This window comes from Saimiri boliviensis, chromosome X (assembly GCF_048565385.1).
Source record: "Saimiri boliviensis isolate mSaiBol1 chromosome X, mSaiBol1.pri, whole genome shotgun sequence".
In the NCBI taxonomy this organism is placed as follows: domain Eukaryota; kingdom Metazoa; phylum Chordata; class Mammalia; order Primates; family Cebidae; genus Saimiri; species Saimiri boliviensis.
The window spans coordinates 124,733,068-124,750,709 of record NC_133470.1 but is presented as its reverse complement, the minus strand read 5'-3'; the positions used below and the strand labels follow the sequence as shown (position 1 = coordinate 124,750,709).

Sequence of the window (17,642 nt, the reverse complement as noted above, 5' to 3'; positions counted from 1 at the left end):
ATATGAAGATTTTCAGTTTCCACACTCCTAAATACAAATGAATAGTTAAGGATAGTCAAGCATTGGAGAAAAGTCTTTAATAGAATAAAAGAATATGAAACGAACATTGAGAAAAGGAATTTGGAAGAAATAGAAATAATGTAGAGAGGAAAAGAAGCCATAAAAATCCCTACAATTAACATTTTCAGAGAGATGCATAGATACATCATGTCCATGAAACATGGATGTTAGAAATGAAAATAAACATTCTAAGAATAAGAATGAATTCTTGTTTCAATCTGTTTCAGGGTGGTGCGTGGTCCACACTAAGAGACGGATATGCTCAGGCTGTGCCCTCAAGATGATCAAGTGGGAGACAGCAGCACCAGTGGTGGCAGAAACCCCTGACATCAAGTTCTTTGGGATGTGGAGCACTGATGCACAGGTCAATGATATTTCCTTTCAGGATTACATCATAGTGAAGGAGAAGTATACCAAGTACCTGCCTCACAGCACCGGGCTTTATGCCACCAAGCATGTCCATAAAGTGCCATGCCTCATCATGGAACACTTCACCAACTCAATGATGACGTGTGGCCTTAACAGCAAGAAGCTCATGACTGCATTGTCAAGCATGCCTTCAAGATCATCCACCTGCTCACAGGCAACAACCCTCTGCAGGTTCAGGTGAATGCCATAATCAACAGTAGCCCGGGAACACTCCACATACATCAAGCAAGCTAAGACTATGTGACAGCAGGCTAATGGACATGTCCCCACTGTGCCATGTAAATCAAGCCATCTGGCTGCTGTACACAGGTGCCAGTGAGGCTGCCTTCTAGAATATCAAGATCATCACTGAGTGGCTGGCCAATAAGCTCATCAACACTGCCAAGGGCTCATCCAACTCCTATGCCATCAAGAAGAACAAGCTGGAGCTCATGGCCAAGTCCAGCTGCTGATTTCCTGGCTGTGGCCCAATAAAACCTGTCTGCCTTTTAGGGGAGGTCACACCAAAAAAAAAAAAAAAAAGAAAAGAAAAAAAAAAAGCTCCTAAAAACTCAAACTATTTTTTTTTTTTTTTTTTTTTTTTTTTTTGAGACAGAGTTTTGCTCTTGTTACCCAGGCTGGAGTGCAATGGCGCGATCTCAGCTCATCGCAACCTCCGCCTCCTGGGTTCAGACAATTCTCCTGCCTCAGCCTCCTGAGTAGCTGGGATTACAGGCACACACCACCATGCCCAGCTAATTTTTCGTATTTTTAGTAGAGACGGGGTTTCACCATGTTGACCAGGATGGTCTTGATCTCTTGACCTCGTGATCCACCCGCCTCGGCCTCCCAAAGTGCTGGGATTACAGGCTTGAGCCACCATGCCCGGCAACTCAAACTATTTGAATAGAAATTTTTAAAAATTAGAAGTTTATTTATTATGTATCTGTGGATATATTTTAAATTAATCTCTAAGAATATAAAACAAGAGTGCAAAGAGATGGGAAAAAGAAAAAAAAATAAGAGAATTAGAGAACCAATATTTGTTAGGAATGCCCAGAGAGAGAACAGAAAAATAGAGGGGAAGAAATAATTAAAGACATAATAAAAGAAGATTTCTCTCCAAACTGAAGGAATTGAGTTTACAGACTAAAGGGCCAACTAAGTATCTAGTACAATGAAGTACAATGACTATATGACACATAGAGACCCATTATTGTGAAATTTCAGAATGCTGGGGATAAGGTCTCCAAAAATTTACCTCTCACTAACTGTTTCTCTGGAAGCAACTGGAACATGTGCTCCACCAAGACAAGGGAGTAGCCAAAAGAAGATATGGGGTCCAGGAAGCAGAAGGTTCAACTCAAGAAATTGTTAAAGAAAATTCCCAGAATGGAGATGAAAGGGAAGCCCAGGAAGACAGCTGTGCTGTGGGTTAGAGATAGGTCGATGGTAGGGTCTGGAAAGATAAATCCAGGAAAAATATGGAACCAACAAATTACCTGGCATGTTGACCATATTGAGTAGCATTTTAGAGTACTTTTAGAAAGTCTGGGGTTGGGTTAGTACTAACAGGCACACAAAACTAAGATAGTGAAAAAGGAAAATCATCAATTCTAAGAAAAACTAGAGAACTGTGTGTATGTAAGGAAGGGAAAGGGTTAGAAAGAAGCTAAATCATCATATCCCATACAGGAAGTGAATTTTTTTAAACCACTTAACATTTATACATCAGCAAATAGCAACACAAGCTATAATTCCATAATTCAGAGTTGCATACCAGAGCAAAACCATAAAGCAACTAAGAGACATGAGAATGGTTGCCTCTTAGAAGTGGGACACAGGGATTGGGAGTGTTGAGGTAGCTGGTTTTCTTTTTTTTTGTTCAACATAGGACTTTGGTGTACTATCTGTACAGCTATATGCATTTATTACGTTAGTAAGAGTAGTAACTGCTGAATAGTGTTTTGTGGAGTTAATATAATTCAAATAAAGCTCTTAGCACATTACTTGAAGCATATAAATGTCATTTATTTATTTAGACAGAATCTTATTCTGTTGCCCAGGATGGAGTGCAGTGGTGTGAACATGCTCACTGCAGCCTCTCTATCTCCTGGGCTCAGGTGATCCTCCCACATCAGTCTCCTGAGTAGCTGAGAATATAGGGCGGAACATCATGCTTAGCTTTTTTGTTGTTGTTTTTTAAACTTTTGTAGAAATAGGGTCTCACCATGTTGCCCAGCTGGCCTTGAGTTCCTGGGCTCAAGCAAACCTCCAGCCTTGGCCTCCCAAAGTGCTGGGATTACAGGCAGGAGCCACCATACCCAGCCAAATGTCACTATTTAAACTCCCTGTTATATAGTATGTACTAAAAAAATCTAAAGTGGAAAGCAGTTATGATATTAGCTATAGAAAACTATGCTTATTTAATCAGGAAGGTCAACCAGCTCTAGTGTTGGAAATCATGTAAAATGCTTTCAGGCATTTTAGATCATTAGGGCTACTTCCTATCTCCTACTCACACACAAAAATTGAGAGCTTTACTATCACTTCCTTTATTCTTCTAAGTCAAGAAAGACATTTGTGCCTTTGTCCTTCTAACATTTAGCCCAGAAGTGAAATGGACTATACCACAACATGACCTGATTTTCTTTTGTAAAGCACATGAAACCTTGATGTCTCAGACTAGATGGAGTTTTCTCCAGCTTTGCAAAGGTGCTGACACTTCTATTTGCAAGGCTGAAGACACTGGCTTTCCCTGATAGCTGAGCAACCAAAACTTTGAACTCTGAGGTTAAGGAAATGAAATCTGAACAAACAGCTTAAGGATGTCTTCTCCACATCTAGAAGTGTACCTGGGGAGTTGCTTTTCCCCAAAATTTCCCACATCCAAAAATTTTAAATTCTGCTTTATTTATGTATTTGTTGTTTTTTTTTTTTTTTTTTTTTTTTGAGACAGAGTTTCGCTCTTGTTACCCAGGCTGGAGTGCAATGGCGCAATCTCGGCTCACCACAACCTCCGCCTCCTGGGTTCAGGCAATTCTCCTGCCTCAGCCTCCTGAGTAGCTGGGATTACAGGCACGTGCCACCATGCCCAGCTAATTTTTTGTATTTTTAGTAGAGACGGGGTTTCACCAGGTTGACCGGGATGGTCTCGATCTCTCGACCTCGTGATCCACCCGCCTCGGCCTCCCAAAGTGCTGGGATTACAGGCTTGAGCCACCACGCCCGGCTTTTTTTTTTTTTTTTTTTTTTTTTTTTTTTTTTTTTTTTTTTGAGACAGAGTTTCGCTCTTATTACCCAGGCTGGAGTGCAATCGTGCGATCTCGGCTCACCACAACCTCTGCCTCCTGGGTTCAGGCAATTCTCCTGCCTCAGCCTCCCGAGTAGCTGGGATTACAGGCACGCACTGCCATGCCCAGCTAATTTTTTGTATTTTTAGTAGAGACGGGGTTTCACCATGTTGACCAGGATGGTCTCAATCTCTTGACCTCGTGATCCACCCGCCTCGGCCTCCCAAAGTGCTGGGATTACAGGCGTGAGCCACCGCGCCTGGCCATTTATTTGTTTGTTTTTTTTTCTTTCCCTGCATTTAATTGCAAACTAGAACCATGGATTGAGACAGTTTGATTTTGATTAAAGGCCTAGTCACACACAATTTGGATAACGTTTCTTATTCTCCAACTGAGTCGAAATAGAATAAAGAGAGCATATAGGTGCTGTTGTTTCCAATAGAAGTCTAGACTGTGGTGTCAGATGGTCCTGGGTTTGAGTCTCAATTCTACCACTTCCTGTCACCTTAAGCAAGTTACTTAACTTCTGTGACTCAGCGTTCTCATCTGCTAAATGGAGATAGTAATAGCATCCACTCTCTAAAATTCTTGAGATTAAATGAGATATAGCATGACAATCACTTCTCACAGTGCTTGGTGCATAGTAAGCACCAGAAAATTGATAAGCAGTTTTCCTTATTCCTCTTATCTCTCTAGGAAATGAAACCAATCCTTTCTATTTGAGGTATGGCAATCAAAAGGTACCCAGTCATTGGATAAAGAAAATGGATATATATACACCATGAAATATTATACAGCCATAAAAAAGAATTAAACCATGTCCTTTGTAGCAACATGGATGCAACTGGAGGCCATTATCCTTAGCAAATTAAGGCAGGAACAGAAAACCAAATGCTGACATGTTTCACTTATAAATGGGAGCTAAACATTGGGTACGCATGGATGTAAAGATGGCAACATTAGACACTGGAATCTACTAGAGGAGGAAGAGAGAGAGAATGGGGGGCAGGAGCTGAAAAACTGCCTGTTGGGTACTATGCTCATTACCTGGGTGACAAGATCATTCATACCCCAAACCTTATCATCATACCATAAACCCATGTAACAAACAAATATCTACTCTCTAAATATAAAATAAATGTTTAAATTACAAAAAAAGAGGCTACTCAATTAAGCCTTAGATCTATCATCCAAACCAGAAAAGCACAAAAGTTGGAGGTAACCCAAATTATCAAAATTAATACTTTTCACTTCTTCAACCTGGTAAAAGGAAAGCTATCTTTAAAAATTCAACTATGCAATAAAAGACACTGTACAGTTTAAAAACAAATCTTACACAGCCTTACATTTCCATTTTTTTCTTTAAAAGGAGTGAGTTGTGTACAGGGGGGTTAAATGCTTTATAGACAAGAAAGAAAACTGTGCTAGAACCAACTTATTCATCATCATCATCTTCTTCATCTTCCTCTTCCTCATCTTCCTCCTCCCCCTTCTTTTTCTTGCTTTTTTCAGCCTTGACAACTCCCTTTTTGGCTGCATCAGGCTTTCCTTTAGCTCGATATGCAGCAATATCCTTTTCGTATTTTTCCTTCAGCTTCGCAGCCTTCTTTTCATAAGGCTGCTTGTCATCTGGAATGTGTCTTTAGATAGCCCTGTCCTGGTGGTATTTTCAATAGCCACTAACCTTGCCTGGTACAGTATGGGGGTTGTAAATTGGCATGGAAATTTAAAGTAGGTTCTTGTTGGTGCACAGCACAAATTAGTTATATATGGGGATGGTAGTTTTTTCATCTTCAGTTGTCTCTGATGCAGCTTATACGAAATAATTGTTCTGTTAACTGAATACCACTCTGTAATTGCAAAAAAAAAAAAAGTTGCAGCTGTTTTGTTGACATTCTGAATGCTTCTAAGTAAATATAATTTTTTAATTAAAAAAAAAAAATTCAACTATGGTTTCTCACCCTGTCTCTGGCGCCCACTAGTGGTAAAATAAATGAACTTTCTCCAAGTTTCTGGGTGCATTTTGAAAATACAGCCCAATTTTTTTTTTTTTTTTTTTTTTTTTGAGATGGAGTTTGCTCTTGTTACCCAGGCTGGAGTGCAATGGCGCGATCTCGGCTCACCGCAACCTCCGCTTCCTGGGTTCAGGCGATTCTCCTGCCTCAGCCTCCTGAGTAGCTGGGATTACAGGCACGCACCACCATGCCCAGCTAATTTTTTGTATTTTTAGTAGAGACGGGGTTTCACCATATTGACCAGGATGGTCTTGATCTCTTGACCTCGTGATCCACCCGCCTCGGCCTCCCAAAGTGCTGGGATTACAGGCTTGAGCCACCGCGCCCGGCTACAGCCCAGTATTTAAGCTCTAAACTGGGAGAGGTAATTCTTTAAACTCCAGCTGTGATGTTTGTTTTTTAAACCTTGACTCAAATAAAGATGTTACCTATTTTAGCTGTGCTTATCCTTTAAAACTCTGGCTGCTGAAAGTACACACATGTGCACACACATTTCCTTGGTCAATTTCAGGTCAAACTTTTACAAGAAAATAGTTCTTATTTTAGACTTGGATTCTCTACTTAGACTGGGATGAAAATACAAGATGACTTAATAAAGGACGAATAAGGCACTAGTAGTTACAACCTGGGAGAGTACCAGGCCAGATCTATAGGGACCACACAAGAGCTGAAAAACTCGGACTACGGATTGGCACTGGTAGTTCACATAGATAACTCTGATGCAGAAAATAGCCTTTTATAGCCTGCACTGAGGAAACGTCGGGGAAAAGTCATTTGAAGTTGTGTTAATTAGTCAGCAAATTATTTTCATATTTTACTTTAAATCTGAGCTACTTAGATTGTCTCTTTGTAACTGGATGCTTGAGAAAGATTTAAAAGAGATCAAGACAGCTACATTTTCAATTAAAAGACAACCCCAAAACCTTCTAATTTGGATTACCATGCAACATCCGGTCAGGGGGGAAAGGAAAGGCCATTTCCTATTCCAGTGGCTTAAGTAGTTTCTAACGTAAAAGTTCTATTAAATGTTTATTTAATCAAAAAGAATAATTAAATTCTTTGTTGTCACGCCTCACGTCCCTTCATGATTTTCTCTATTTTTTCCTTCTTTGTATCTTTTACTATATATATTGTCATTCTACTCCTTCCACCTCTCTCAAACCACTTCTGCTTTATCTTACAGGGTTAGGAGTCAGATTTCAAGTTCCCTGAGACACCACCTCCACAGAACCATTGAATATACATCATCATTAAATAGAATATTTCAGAAAATATGGCTAAATAACCAAAGTTGCCATGGTTTCAGAGCTCCTAGGAAGGGATTTGCCTTTCTTGGCTCTGCTCTGAAATATGCTCCCAAACATGCCCGATTTTGCTTTCTCTTTGTTGAACAACGAAGCCTACACCATGCTTACTATACCTCCCACATCGCCTAAGACCTTCATTATCACAATCTTGTTCTATCTCTGTATTTTTGGCAATCAAATATAATAACATATTGTACCCAGTAAATAGTACCCTGTACGCATCCAGTGCAGAGCACAGAATGCACTGGCAAGTTAATGGAGCACAGAGAAAGCATTCTAGCAGTGGGGACCATCTGAGAAATCCTTCAGCTAATGAGCTGGGGAGCTGGTTTTTTCCATTTGGAATATGAGTTTCCCAAAACTACCAAAATGTGACTTTACTATGCCTGATATGGATCATAATGATGACAAACAATTTTTAAAAAGAAAGAAAAATCAACAAAGAAATAGATCCTAGTTCTCCCAGAATACAACTGAAAAAAAGCTAGAAGACACAAAGGTATAAACCTTGCTTGTAAAATCTAACCCTACTTATAAAAGTTGTTGTATTGAGCAAAAACTATGTCTTGACTGAATGTTTTGTATCTTCTCCCAGAGTCAGAAACATGCTCTCAATGAACTCAAGTAAGCATTGACAAATGAACTTAATTGTCTCTCTCTTGGTTGGGGAAAAGTACAGTTACTGAAATGGTTGTGAAATTCTGGACCAAGTTCAGCCCATTTCAGGCAGAGGGGTTATCCACTTCGAGAAAAGTCTGCACTACTTTAATTTCTACTTATTACAGAGCAAGGCCCTGAAGGGCTTTTGGAGTCCTTGAAGAAAGAATCTGCCATGCTTAGTAGAATTTTTTAGTGTTAAATGTGTTTTATTGCCTTCCTATTCTTTTTTAAATTGAGATCCCAAGCTTACAAATAGAGTTGGTTCAAAAATGTGTCTGTGGCCAGGCGGGAGTGGCTCACGCCTGTAATTCCAGCACTTTAGGAGACCGAGGTGGGTAAATCACCTAAGGTTAGGAGTTCAAGACCAGCCTGGCCAACACAGTGAAACCCTGTCTCTAATAAAAATATAAAACATGAGCCAGGCATGGTGGCACATGCCTGTAATCCCAGCTACTTGGGCAGCTGAAGCAGGAGAATTGCTTGAATCTAGGAGGTAGAGGTTGTAGTCAACCGAGATCATGCCACTGCACTCCAGCCAGGGTGACACAGCAAGACTCTGTCTCAGAAAAAAAGGGTTTGTAAGTCAATTTTTTGAACTCAGATTCCATTTCCCCAAGGATCAATAGTGTAAATGTTGACTAGGTTCCAAGTCCAACCCGCAAGAGTTTCTCTAACCTTTAATGTTGATGAAATACTGAATCTTGGCCAAAGAAAATGGCAGAAAATGGTTGTAGCAAAACCAATAATTAAATGAAGCAGAAATAAAATTGAATAATTAATTTTCTTCTCTAATGTTAATGGTTGAAGCAAAACAAGTGTAATTTCAGAAGAATGAGGAAGTAGGTGGAGACTTTCGGAGCAATTGAAATTGGGAGGCTTTTGGGTTCCTTGAGGGGCTATGCACTTGCTGGATCTGGTGCCTTATTCTGCTTTACTGTTAATTTTCCTCTCCTATTTCAGAGTGAGGTTCACGGTGCTCAAGAGTTGACCATCTGGCAGTTAGTGGATGTGGGACCACGAGTTTTAAACTCCTATTACTCAGCTTGTTTTATCACTTAGTTACTCATCGCAGGCTAGCCTGGTGGTTTGATAATCATCCAATTATACGTTTTTGAAATTTAGAGTCATGTATTCTTTCATTTATGCTCACAGTGGATTGTTGGCTAAAGACAAGAAACACAAGACTGCTGTTGAAATGCAAGTGAACAAGGATAATTAGAATGACAGGGATTCTGAAAATTTGTTTTCGTAGGAGCTGAATTGTATTCCCCACCCGCCCCCCCAACAAATGCATATGTTGAAGTCCGAACTTGAAGTATTTGTCTGTGTTTAGAGATAAGATCTTTTAAGAGATAATTAAGTTACAATGAAGTCATTAGGGTGGTCCCTAATCCATCATGACTGGTGTCTTTACGAGAGGAGGAAGGAAATTTGAACACAGATACACCCTGAGAGAAGACCATGAAGACAAAGGGAGAAGACAACCATCTCCAAGCCAAGTAGAGAGGCCTCAGAAGAAACCAGTCCTGCCAACTCCTGATCTTGGCACCTAGTCTCCAGAAATGTAAGAAAATAAATCTCTGTTATTTATGCCACTCAGTCTGTGGCACTTTGCTATGGAAGCCCTAGCAAACCAATATATTGTCTGAAACGGCTCTTCATCAGATTCCTAAGTGACAACAAACTGATTTAAAAAATTATACAGTACATTAAGCTATCTCTCTTACTTTAAACATCAGTGGCAAAACCAAAGGTGTAGTAACAATTGTATCTAATTTGGCTCTACATTTCTTGGGGGATAAAGAACACATTTGCCATGTTATTGGTGAAGCAAGTCTGGAGAAATAATATTTTCTTCTAATGTCTTCATTTAGAGACAAAATACTAAAATTATGTAAATATGTGAATTTATTTTTATAATACAAAATGCAAGAATTTCAAACATCATGACATGAAAGCAGTTTTTGTCTAGTTTTGATGCCATAATATGTAACTGTCAATATCCAAATAAAACATACTATAATATTATATGTAACTATAGTTGTCAAAAACTATCTTTGTTTTGCATACTTTAAACAGTGTGCATCACTCAAATAAGGTCAATTTTTCTTATATTTTAAATAATACTAAAAAATTGCATTAAAATGTATTTTATAAATGTTAGCATTGTGGTAGGAAGCCTCTGAGATTGCCCCCAGTGATTCCCACCTCATGGTATTTAGGACCTATGTAATCCCAACCCCTTGAGTGTGGGCTAAGTATAGTTACTTGCTCCTAACTAACAGAATATGGCAAACGTAATGGGACTTCACTTTCTTTTGAGATAGAGTTTCGCTCTTGTTGCTCAGGGTGGAGTGCAATGGCGTAATCTTGGCTCACTGCAACCTCCGCCTCCTGGGTTCAAGCGATTCTCCTGCCTCACCCTCCCGAGTAGCTAGGATTTCAGGCACGCGTCACCACACCTGGCTAATTTTCTGTATTTTTAGTACAGACGGGGGTTTCACTATGTTGGTCAGGCTGGTCTCGAACTCCTGACCTCAGGTGACCCACCCACCTCGGCCTCCCAGAGTTCTGGAATTGCAGGCGTGAGCCACCATGCCTGGCCCGGACTTCACTTCTAAGCCTAAGTTATGACTTTTCTCTTGCTCTCTCTTTCTCTTTCTCTCTCCCTTACTCACTTTGAAGGAAGTCGACTGCCATTTTATGAGGTGTAAGCTGCCCCATGGAGAGGCCCACAGGGCAAGGAACCGATGCCTCTGACCAACAGCCAGAGAGGACTGGATCTTTCTAGCTACCACAGAAGTGAGTTTGGAAGCAGATCCTTCCCTGCGTGGAGCTTTCAGATAAGACCACAGACCATACACTGCACCTTGATTGCAGCCTTCTGAGAGATCCTGAGCCAGAGACAACCAACTACAACATGCTCAAATTGCTCAACCACAGACACCGTGAGACAATAAATGTCTTAAGCTGCTGATTTTGGGGTAATTTGCTTTGATGCAATAGATAGCTAATGCAATCTTCAGTAATATAATGATCTAAAAAATATTTTTCTTTACCATCTTTTTTTTTTATTATCTCAAGAATGAGAAAATCTCTGGAAAATATTTGGGTTGTACTAGCCAGGAATGCTCACAAAGGGAGAATTATTTCCCCTAAACCGAGTTACCTGAAGGTACTGCTTAAAAAATCAGATTTCTGAGGCTACCTTGGAACTACCAGATCAGAAGATCTAGTGGATAGGTCCAGAAATCTGTCTTTTAACAAATCCCACCCCACCAAGCAAATCCAATGCTCACTGAAATGTGAGAATTTTTTTTCTCCAGACAGGCGTTTATATCATTCAACTGTTCTCAACCATGGCTGTGCGTCAGATTCCTCCTGGGAGTTTATTCAATCCTGAATTCTACTCCAGACTCGTTGAAGCCAGAGTCTTTGAGGATAAGCCAAGAAATCTGTATTTTTAAGGCTGCGTATTTACTTCTGAAGAAATTCCTTATTTGTTACTGAATCATTCTTGGCTTGTGCTACCTACCTACAGAATACCTATTCTGTCCTTTCACACTTCCTTGGAAAACAGTGTTTACACTACCTTTTATCTTGTCAGTCCTAAAGGCAGCCATCCACACCTCAGGTCACATGAGCTAGAGCCTGGTTTGAGGGAAAGGCCCTTGGATACAACTGACAATGTTCAGTGATAGCAGGATGGCAGGAAAGCACATAAATGAGTATTCAACATCCATAGTTCTGGAGGCACCTGCAACTCAGGTCACATAGACCGTAAGAGAAAACAAGGACCATCACTAACAGTGTCTGGAAATCCATGTTCTCCAGGGTGGCCGGATGGGGCATGACGGTCAAGTAGTTTGGCCTGTTAAGTAATTGGCCCCTGGCGTTTTCTTTTTCCACTATAACCCGTGAGCACGAGATCTGTGATAACAACAATATGCCTTAGTTCAGTCCTTGTTACAGTCAAGTTCTGTGTTAAAGGCTTAATATGCAAGGACTCATTTAATATTCACATTAACCCTGTGAAGGAAATACATCAGGAGTCTCCATTTTATTCATGAGGAAACTAAGGCTCAGAGAGGTTGAGTGGCTTGCCATGTTATAAAGATGGAAAATGGCAGAGCTTGAACTCAAACTCAAGGCTATTTGACTCCAGAGGCTGGGACCTTAAGCATAAATCCTTTTATTTATAAGATGATAACACTTGTTTCCTTGGGCTACTTTGTTCACCACTCAGTCTAACAATGGCCACAACTGGAACTGTTTCTTTTATTCTAGCCTCAGGGACTCCCAGGTTGGGTATGAAATTGACCTCAGCTGGTTCTCAGGCCTGGCTGTAAGCTCTGAAGATCCTTTAGATAAGAAACACCTGTTCTCAGGTACTTTACAAAAGAAGACATACAGGAGGCCAACAAACATATGAAAAAATGCTCATCATCACTGGTCATTAGAGAAATGCAAATCAAAACCACATTGAGATACCATCTCACACCAGTTAGAATGGCGATCATTAAAAAATCGGGAAACAACAGATGCTGGAGAGGATGTGGAGAAATAGGAACACTTCTACACTGTTGGTGGGAATGTAAATTAGTTCAACCATTGTGGAAGACAGTGTGGCGATTCCTCAAGGACCTAAAAATAGAAATCCCATTTGACCCAGCAATCCCATTACTGGGTATATATCCAAAGGATTATAAATCATTCTACTACAAGGACACATGCACACGAATGTTCATTGCAGCACTGTTTACAATAGCAAAGACCTGGAACCAACCCAACTGCCCAACGATGATAGACTGGATAGGGAAAATGTGGTACATATACACCATGGAATATTACGCAGCCATCAAAAAGGATGAGTTCACGTCCTTTGTAGGGACATGGATGAACCTGGAAACCATCATTCTCAGCAAACTGACACAAGAGCAGAAAATCAAACACCGTATATTCTCGCTCATAGGCGGGTGTTGAACAATGAGAACACATGGACACAGGGAGGGGAGCACTACACACTGGGGTCCGTTGGGGGGAAATGGGGGAGGGGCGGGGGGTGGGGAGGTGGGAAGAGATAGCATGGGGAGAAATGACAGATACAGGTGAGGGGACGGAAGGCAGCAAACCACATTGCCATGTGTGTACCTATGCAACAATCTTGCATGTTCATCACATGTACCCCGAAACCTAAAATGCAATAAAATGCAATAAAATTAAAAAAAAAAAAAAAAAAAGAAACACCTGTTCTCATAAATGCCGGCTCCTGGACTAGTTATGGGGACAGGATGAAAGGTTCCAGAGTAACCCTATAAGCTCTCCTAGGGAGTTTCAAGGGTATCCATCACCAGACCTGTTGCCTGGGACACCGGCACTCCTGAGACCCCAGGCCATTCAGATATAGTGGCAGCTGGCTCTAGTGTAACCAGAAACTAACTGTCTTGTTTACTGTTTGTTCCAGTGTCAAACTGACACTCAAAATTAGCTTTGAAAGCAACATAGGGGCTATGGCTGGCCATTGCCTGAAAGGCATAAAGGGCAAAAAGGAGAAATTTACTCGAGTATCTGTGGGCAAGTAACTCATCTCTCTCAGGGAGAGCCCCTGACTCTAGCGTCCCTCTCCTGGGTGTCCTTATGAAGGCTGTCTGCAGTAGGAATCACTCCGCCGGGCTTGGGGATCTTACCTTGGCTCTGACCTGGCCCGAGGTGTCTTCTCTGCTGATTAGAGCCCCAAAACTGGTGCTGTGCTCCCTAGTTGAGAGAGTCCTCCCCTTCTGACTCAGCACTCAAGGGCCTCTTGAAAAACTGCCTGTGTGAACGAGAGGAACCAAGAGCCCGTAAGAGAAGATTTTAGGATTTCTCCCGTCCTAGTAATTGTGGAGCAAGTATGTTCACAGTAACTCATTTCCTAGCCCCTGGAAACTAAGGGCATTGAAGCTCATTTTAGCAGGTACTGGAAGAGAGGCTCGTCAGACTTGTGTGATCCAATGGGTCAGATTTGCCCGACCTGGGGATTAGCTGAGACTGGGATTACAGTACTCAGCTAATTCCATTCAATTTCATGAATTCATGAAATTCCTGAATTCAATTTCTCTTCTGAATTCATGAAGTGAGTACTCACAACCACTCACTTCATGAATTCAGAAGAGAAAACGGAAATAAATCTTATGGGTCAGGGAGCCTGGCTGACTATATCATAAAAGGCCAAGAGGTCCTTGAGACTTGGAGTTACCTGGGACCTTCCTATTTCCCTGGAGAAGTTCTAAGCAATTGGCTTTGGGATTCCAAGGACTTAACAAAGAAATCATTGGGAGAGCAGAGCCATTTTGGTTAGTGTTCTGAAAACAAAGTTAGGTCAAGGTTCGTATGTCAGTGTTAAACATCAAGGGCTAAGGCTAAGCTAGAGTTTCCTGGAGGTTCCTTGCCAGTTTCTGGGAACCTCAGAGAAGATGTAGCTCACTCTCTGACGGTTACCTTCAGCAGCAAGAAAGGCCAGCTTTTAGCACTCTTGGTCCTGAGAGCGAAATTTTAGTAGCTGCTCTTGTGTTTCCTCGCATTCCTCACACTTGATGCCTAGTTATTCATAACCGCAAGTAAGACGGAAATGCCTCCACGGCAGGATTGCTGAAGAAACAACCTGGGTTTGTGTCTGCGGGAACTTGGAGAACTGGGTCCCTGGAGGTTCAACAGTTACTGCTCCCAGGGCAGTTTTTCCAAGCATTACTAGAATTTCTGGGTTGTTTTCAGATGGCATCTAAGAAGAGGGTGCCAAGTGACTTACTCTTAAAGGGACAAAAAAGGAGGTGGTGAGGAAGAGGCTTGGGGGTAGCTGTATCCTGTGCTAAGCTCTAGGTCGTCCCGTCCCAGTAACTCACTCTCAGTCCAAGGAAAAAACAGCAAAATACAGAAGATGTTAAAATGGCCTAGGTGGGGTATGTGCGTGTGTAGACTCTCTTAGTTTCTATGTCCCCAACTCAGATAATGGTGACTCTCTATGACAAATCTCAGTTAAAATAACACCTTTGATTGTGGATATAAGGCATTTCCTACCATCCTGGATAAGTGCGGCTTGCATTCAGAATGTGACTAAAGCTCTCATGCCTAACTTGTTGCTATAGATTTATGGGACTGTGGGATTTTGTTCCGGGACCTGCTAGGTCTAATTAAAGTCTTAGGACTCCTAGGAGACCGGCTGTAGTTTGCACAGACAGGAGCTTGAAAAATGCTGTCACGAATGTGCTCCCAGCTCTGCGGCAGTGGAGACGCAGTCGCCGGCACTGAGTGTTGCAGGGGTCACTGTAGACTTGTGGCCTTTGTACTTGCTGCCTCAAATCCCTAGCCATAAATTTATTGCATTTTGTTAGAAGACACTCCCATGCTAAAGAACTCCAGAGCTGAAGTGACTGTCCTTGCCTTACTTCATGGCCCCTGTCTGAGCATGAGCTCTGAGCACAGACCTCCTTTCTCCTTCCTGCCTTCCTTCCCTCCCTCCCTCCCTTTTTCCTCCCTCCCTCCCTTCCTCATGTCACTGGCCTGAGTGCAGCCCTGGAACAAGGACCATGAGCGTGAGGGGAAGGGGATGTTTCTGGGAAGGTCTAAAGAAGGGTGTCTTCTCACTCTGGGCTGGTGTCCCCCACCACCTCCCTCCTTAATTACTTTGGCTCACCCGACTCTGTCCCCAGCCCTTGCCCTGGAGGAATAAAATGGGAGAAGAGAAACCCCATCCAGTCCCATGAAGTCAACCCATACCCCTTGACCGTGGTGGCTTTCCAGCCCCCATGTCTGGCCTGAGCTCAAAGCCATGATTTCCAGTTTCTTGCTGGACATGTCCACTGTCCAGTACCCCAAACCCAACAAGTCCAAACGGACTTTGTCACCTGTCTCCCCTCACTCCCCCTCTCTACTAACAGTCTTGTGTTCCTTGCCTCAGTTGACAGTATCACCACGGACCCAGGCTGGAACCTCAGGGTCCTTGCCACCTTTTCCCTCTCCTTGACCCCCGTGACAGCCAGCCCTGAGGTTTCTACCTATTGACATACACCCCGGGTCTCCCCTCCTCTTGCCTCTCACTGCCACTCGTGGTTCAGAGCCTGTTCTGCTTCTTGCCTGCACCCTGGAGATGGTCTCCCAATTGGTCCGCCTGCAGCTGGCCTCTCTTCCCTCCAATCCTTCCTCACCCTGGTGTGGTAAGGACTGTCTTCCTCGTCTGTACCGAGTCTGCCTTAATAAAAAAGCTCCAGTGGCTCCCTGTTGCTCACAGAACAAAACCCTCAGCTTGGCCAACAGGGCTCTGAATAGCTGACCCCAAACACTCATCCACTCCCCTTTTGCTGCTGACCGTGGCACGCCCAGTCACGACTGTCCTGCCCTCTGGAACATGCACTAGGCCCTGTCACACAGGTACTACTCCCTCTGTCTGGAATGTTCTTCCCCTCCCTCCACTATTCCTCGTGACAAAACCTGCCTTCATTCAAGATGCCCCTCAAGGCTCCTTCATCCATGAAGCCTTCTCCAACTTCCCCAGGTATGTTCCTCTATCATAGCACCCATCAGACCGTGAGGGCTTATGTGTGCCTTCGTCCCTTCCACTAGATAGGGAGGGCCCCAAAGGTTGACTGGAACCACGTTGGGTTCTCCTTTGCATTCTCAAAATTTAGTGCAATGCTGGATATACAGTAGGTGCTTGATAAATGTTTGTTGTTTAATCCCTTCTTATTCTACAATCTAGTCAAATATGCCAAACAAACCTCAAACACACAGCTCTAAAGTCTTCACATACACCATTCCCCTACCCTGATTTCTCACTTATTTCCTCAATTTTTGTTTGCTTTCTTCAATATCCATCTTAAGTCACCTCTTCAAGGAAGACTTTCCCGATGAGCATCACCCAATTTTGCTCTTTTTGCTTAAGGTCCCCCCAGCAGCCACGTAGTGGTCGTATCTACAACAGTACCCACTAAAATAGTTCTGTCTACCAAAGCCCTTAGAAAGTATTCCATTCCAAACCCCCTTCCCATGCAAATGGTGAGTCATTAGGAGAGGAATTCCATCTCTAGTCTATTTCAGCTTTCACCAACATTGGTTTTTCAGTTTATAAACATTTCCCCCCAAATTAGGAGTAGCTTCTAATCCTGATTCATGACTTGAGATCTCACACAGTGAAGTAAGCTTTTGCTTCTGTGCTGCTCCTAAACACCAGAGATGTTTAGTCCCTGTAAAAAGAGGGGTTACCCAGCTGTGGCTTAGAGGAAAATCTGTTCCTCTCAACTCCTTCTGATGAACTAACACATATATTGCACAAGAGAATGGCTTAACTATGGTGGCAGCATACAAAAAAAAAAAAAAAAAAGCAAAAAAGCTAGCATTTCTGATGTCTATATTCATGCCGGTGGGACTTCTTTACCTGAGCAACTCTAGTATAATTCAATAAATGAGAGTTCAATGGACACTCTTTCGGAAGTCAGTCTATAGCTGGGTGATTAGAAGCAAGGGCTCAGGCATAACATATACCTGGATTCAAATCCCGCCTCTACAGCTTATGGACTGTGTTACATTAGCCTTGATTTCCTCATCTGCAGAATGGAGATAACAGTTTCGACTTCATAGGGTTGTTGTGAGGATGAATCAATTTTTGGCAGTCAGTGGTTTATAGACATTATTAATTATTATTGTTTCCCCTCATCCTTTTGCACATGTAAGAGCCCCATCCTTCCCGTCTTGTGCTAAGCCATAGGAAATTCCATAGGGAGCCAGGAAATTCCGTAGGGGTAGCTGGGGTTTTACAGAATACAATTTGGGACATTTATGTGCCATAAACCAAGAGGCAACAGTGATTAAGAGAATCAGGATGCCAGACAAAGCTAAAGGGTTCCATGTCCTTGTAAATGCCAACCTTT

General features: G+C 42.2%; 1 pseudogene; it reads left to right on the top strand.

Moving 5' to 3' along the window:
* Nucleotides 1–340: 340 nt before the first annotated feature.
* On the top strand, nucleotides 341–941 carry LOC101051213 (small ribosomal subunit protein uS7-like; annotated as a pseudogene).
* Nucleotides 942–17,642: the final 16,701 nt, after the last annotated feature.